General features: G+C 39.1%; 1 long non-coding RNA gene across 1 annotated transcript; it reads right to left on the reverse strand.

Annotated features, from left to right (window-relative positions):
* Positions 1-4,495: 4,495 nt before the first annotated feature.
* Positions 4,496-5,348, reverse strand: LOC308589711. The gene is made up of 2 exons (XR_014009450.1): positions 5,274-5,348; positions 4,496-4,639 (listed from the first exon to the last, which is right to left on the reverse strand). It is a non-coding gene; the product is annotated as an uncharacterized lncRNA (long non-coding RNA).
* Positions 5,349-5,615: the final 267 nt, after the last annotated feature.

Below are 5,615 nucleotides of genomic sequence, written 5' to 3' on the forward strand. Positions count from 1 at the left end.
GAGGAAACAAAGTTAGCATCAATTGTAACTGTCCAACAATAAACCGGAATTTTATTTTGCTGAGTTGTTCTTGAAAACAAAACAAAACAAAACACCTGTAGCTGTTTCCGCTTGGAGTTGGCTAACATTCTTTTTTAAAAAAAGATTATTCATTTTTATAATATTTTGTTGTTGTTGGGCATGGGTTAAAAGCTACCTAAAATATTTATGGGTTGAAAATATTCAAATGTGTCGTTTCCGCAACAAGTATAGGGATTTCTCTGCTCTCCTGACAGCAGCCTGTCAGAATTCAAATCTGTCACTTCTGAGAATGACAGGTTATTTTTTATGTATATTGAAGAAATAGATTTTCTTTACTCAGCTCCACCTGTGTCTTATTAGCTCTCACAAAATTATTCATGAGCAAAGGAATCTGTTCAAAGTATGAAATGATAGCATATTCAGCAACTTTGCACTTCCAACTTTCAGTAGCAACAGAATTCTAGTCCTCATGGTAGCATGCAAATTTCAGAAGAAGCTAGAATAGGCTACCAGTTAATATGCATCTTGCATTATACCTAGTCTTTCACTTTCCCCTCATCTCATTTATCTATTATTATTATTATTATTATTATTATTATTATTATTATTATTATCAGCAGCATCAACAACAACAACAACATTTCACCAGGGTGAAAAGAGAGATTTGTCATTGTTAGTGCATTTCAGATGGTGTTGCACTGCAACTCCCAGCATCCCTTGCTGGCTTGAGCCACATCTTTAGAGCACCACAATGACTACTCCTGCTGTAAAATCTACAGTTATCTTCTGTATAATTGAGTCTAAAATTTGCTTATTGCAAAGAGTAACTATAACAGGGGCAGAGACCAAACATCAACCACTTCCCTCTTGAGTTGCTCTCAGAACCTTTAAGAGTTATCAGTGACAGACCCTGGCACTTCAAACTTCAGTGGCACCCTGTGCAATGCCAAAATCCCTCCCGCCTCTCGCCTTCCATTGGATGCCATAGTTGCAGGGCCTGTTGCAGCGCCCCAGAAGCTCCTCACCCAGTCATACCGAACCAGTCATGCTCCCCTAGACCCATCTTTGGAGTTATTTAGAATACAAGAGTGCCCTGCTGCAGGCTGTAGGAAATCTGGCTGCTATTTCTCGTACTTTTTTATCTTCAAAGAACTGGCTGTTGGTTATATACCTATCTGTCCTGGAAAGCTTAATCATATCTGACTCTGTTATATATATTTTACAAATTGATAAATAATATCAGTTGACTGTTGGTTTAATGATTGATTTTTGCCTATTTTATAATGAATTTTAAAATCCCTCTCCCTAACCCAAATGCCTCCTATGCATTTATTTTGGAATCAGATAATGAACAATACTGCTTCTCCCCTGGATTTCATTCAATAGGGTTGACCCCATTTATCTGAAATGAATACCATGCCCTCAGTCCAAATCTGTTTAGATAAACATGGTCCCCGTTGTAGCTTTTCTCTGTTTAATATAAATCAGCAGATGCTGCTTCAATTAAAACTTGGCATCAGCCTTATTTTAGATTATCAATTAGGATGTTACGTTGCTTCGTATGCATTGAACATTCTGTTTCCCCTCCCCCCACCACCACTGGGGATGCCATGAAAAGATCAAACATTCCTAATAAAAAGACTGAAGTGCAGGATGCTTTACTAAAACTACAGTGACATTTGCGACAAATGTGGCAGTCAATAAAGCCGGCAGGATGTTCACAGCCGGTTGAGCAAGTGGTACCCAGATTGCTGCAACCATCTCATCTCTCCATCTTTCCCACCTCCTAGACCATGGCTTGACTATAATGACTCTTTTGCTGCTCATCGCTCTCCCTCCCTATCAATTTTCATTTCCCTCCACTGCTTCTTTATCACTTTCTTTATCACTTTTGTTGTCAGGCGTACAACTACTTTTAGATCAAATGTTTGCCATAAATCCAAGGAATAGGCATCTATCCCATAAAGTATATAAATAAAATTGGCTGGCTTTAAGAGGCATTAGTAGATAATGTTGCTTCGTATCCACCGATGCTATTAAATATCGTCACATCTCTATTGGAAGGGGAGAAATGAATTTTCTTATGCTCAGTATGAGATTTAGATTGTGTATACTACATCTCTTCCCCTCCCACCCCAAGACGTAGACGGATTCTAAGTAATGACGTTACTCCTTCCCACACTCTTCACGGGGAAACAACCAGTGTGTTTGCGGAGTACAGTGTACTTTGTAAAAGTACTATTTCCCACCTTTTGAAGACATCAAGAGTTGTTGCGAAATTGCCACTTTAAAAACTTTTAAATTTTTGTTGTCTTAACTCATCGGATAAATCCTGGGTTCTGAGAATAAATTCACCCAACTGCAGTGGGAATGAGTGGGGTGAGTGTCAGCATAGAGTCACGTGGCTTCTTTCTTGCAAATCAGAGACAAGCCAAACACCCCACGACTTAGCAAAAGAGGAAAGCTTGCCTTCCCTCCATCTTCCCTCACCAATGAATGAGTGTTTAGGAGTAGCCACAATGTTAACTGATGGAGACAGAATTTCACTCTCTTCATCAGTTGCCAAAATCATACAGGATGTTGAACCGGGGAGGGGGGGAGGGGAAATCCTGCTGAGCAGTTTCCACTAGTGTTTCACATCTGTCTTCTCTTACATGTCTACGCTAGGGTATTTTATAATGGAGTTGGGTATATTTTTACTGCATTTTTAGTGGATGAGCTCTAGAGAATGTCTGTCATCTGGGTCTCTTCCTTATCTTCCTTGGAGTTTTAGGAAACCAGCATGAGACTGGTGTAATATTTCACAAGACTATGTTTTATATGTAAATGCTATTTGCAGTTTTGTAGCTCTGGTTTTAATCTACAGGCAGCTAACCTGAAGGGGTTCTGTTATTCAAACAGATAACCAGCCTAGAGACCATATTAAGGGCAGTCCTCTAAACAGCATGGAACAATATGGAAATGTCTGTTTTCTAGAGGTCTCTTCTCAGAGGAGAAAAAGAACCTTAGAGGCATTTTGCCTTTAGATTTATTTAAAGTAAACAAAACAGAACCATATCCTTTAGGTACACGATTTTATCGATGGGATGGGGGAGAATTGGCTCAGTTTGCCTTGCCATACAAACCTATATAATATCCATTTCCAAAGCTCAGCTATCTTTTGAAATTTGTACCTCTCTGAATTTTGTGGTGGCTATTCTCCAGCCAAAAAACCGTTTATATTAATGGGGAATATAAATTGAAATGCATATATTAATGAAAAACAAATAGAGAAATTGCATAAACAATGCGTATATTAACCTAATTGTTGATAAATTTTGATGAGGACTTTAAAAAATAAAGAAAGCAAAGTGATGTAGAAATGTGAAAAAAATCTGGAAAAATAAGAAACTGAGATAAACTGAAGTGGGCAGATGCATCTATCCCTACACTAAGCCTTCTGTGCCAGAATCTATGCAAACAAAAGCTGACAATTGTAGCACAGCCCAGTCTCAAATTAGCAAGGCCCAACTGGCAAATCATAAATATATCTTACTCCAAGTGATCATTATTTGGTATTGTGTGCATCGGTATCAGCCAAATTCTGGATCCTGAAGTAAATTGGTGTGATTCAGGTCAACCCAAGATTCAGCTAGAGCATGTAGAGGCTGCCCCAGATCTCCTTGGGTTGGATCAGGTCCACCTGCAGTCATCTAGAGCTGTCGAAAAGGGATGCAGCCAGCGGCAAGGAGAAAGGACAGAAGATTATGCCTGCAGGCTACCTGGATCCAGATCAGGTTGGCCCAGGTCATCCTTGATCAAATTGGGGCCATTTTCAAGTGCTAGATTGGTCCCCAAATCAGATTAAGAGGTTGTGTATAGCCCTACTATTTGTGTAGCATTTTCAAGTGTTCAAAATTCCTCTTATCTCTGTAATCAGCACACCAACCTTGTAATGGTGGTCAGCATCATCCCCTACATATTATAGGCTTGGAGGGAGACTCAGTGATTTGCCTAAGACCATGCAGTGGGTCCATGGCATCCCTTGACCTTCTGATTCATGGCTTAAACTCTTGGCAACAACTATTGTTTTTGATTGGCATCATTCCCCAAAAAGGGCTTCTAACTCATGGGGAATTTGTTCATTTGCTAATGAATTCACTTGTTACTTGGATCAACACAGCTTGATGTTCCCCTGCTTTTCAGCAATGTTCATATATGCCCTCCTGTTTCCCCTGCCCAAAGTGTGTGTGTGTGTGTGTGTTTGGCCTTAACTGGTGACTTTCCTGTCTGAATGATGAGTGATTCAAATATTTCTCTTCCTTGGTTCTTCATCTCTCCTTAAAACACAATTTCATCTCATCCTATTTATGAAAGCACCTTATGTGAAAAGTGGCTTGAGAAATGAGATGAGCAAAGACACAACTTAAAAAAAAAAAGCCTGGAGATATTCAGGCACTTGCAGCTTCTAATTAAGCAAATAAAAGCATTTAAATTATCGGATGGTTAGCCTGACTCTTCTGAGTGTTTAATTTTATACTTGAGAGATACTGAGAGGAAAATGTGAAGGTGCCGTTCCATTTCTTCCAGGTATTTTGTTGCACTTTGGGCCTCCTTGATGAAGATCAAGCAGAGCTCCCTACAGAAATAGAGGCAGAAGAGAATTTGGTTTTGCCCTCATTTCTCAGTAAGCCAACCTTATTTGCTCTTCTTGGGCTGAAACACAGATCAGAATGTAGTCAGTTGGACTGAATTTCAAGTAAATGTGACTAGGATCACAGCCTTAGGCTACAATCCTAAACACAATGATGAGGGAGTAATCAACACTGAACACAGTTCAGTTGTGTCCAAGTTGGAGTTTTTTCTCCAGTTAGCAAAAAACAATAATCCCACCCCACCCAATTTCACTCATTTTTCACCAGCTGGCTTTGGAATAAATTCCAGTATGTTTTAGCAAGTTTGTTAAGCGCTCCTGCATTTCTTTTAACATCTGAGGTATATAGAGTTATACATATTTATACTCATTTTTGCATTCAGTATATTGCATCCATATTGCATTATTTTAGTTTGTTTACACAATTAATGGATCCAATTCCTTCTAAGGTTTACCTTTACAGTAGTGTGTGTGTGTGTGTGTGTGTGTGTGTGTGTGCATATATACATATATGTATGTGTGTAGATAGATAGATGATATAGATATATGTATAATGCTTGTGCCATAAAATTTTGAATTTAAAAAAGAATTCTTGCATTTACTGCTGCTTAGCAGTTACCAAGTTGTTTATGCTGAAACAACAGCTTTCTCCTTCCTTATCAGCCTCCACCTGCTGTCTCTTTCACAGGCAGCGTAACATCTATAATCCTTTCTTTGATGATGAATTGTGATGTCACAAACCATAGATTGTGGCATCACTGAAAGGATCAGATTGATAAAGAACCAGGAGGGGGAATGCTCTTTTCACACACATGCACACACAAAATGTCTTTATCATGGTCAAGGATGGATGAAGTTATCTAAAAAAAGAGAGCTAGAGAAAAGCATGGTTATCCCATGAACATTTTTGCTTAAAAAGTGTGTGTGTGTGCGCGCGCGCGCACACACACACACACACACA

The sequence above is a fragment of the Podarcis bocagei genome (genome assembly GCF_964188305.1).
Source record: "Podarcis bocagei genome assembly, chromosome: 6".
NCBI classification, from domain to species: Eukaryota; Metazoa; Chordata; class Lepidosauria; order Squamata; family Lacertidae; genus Podarcis; species Podarcis bocagei.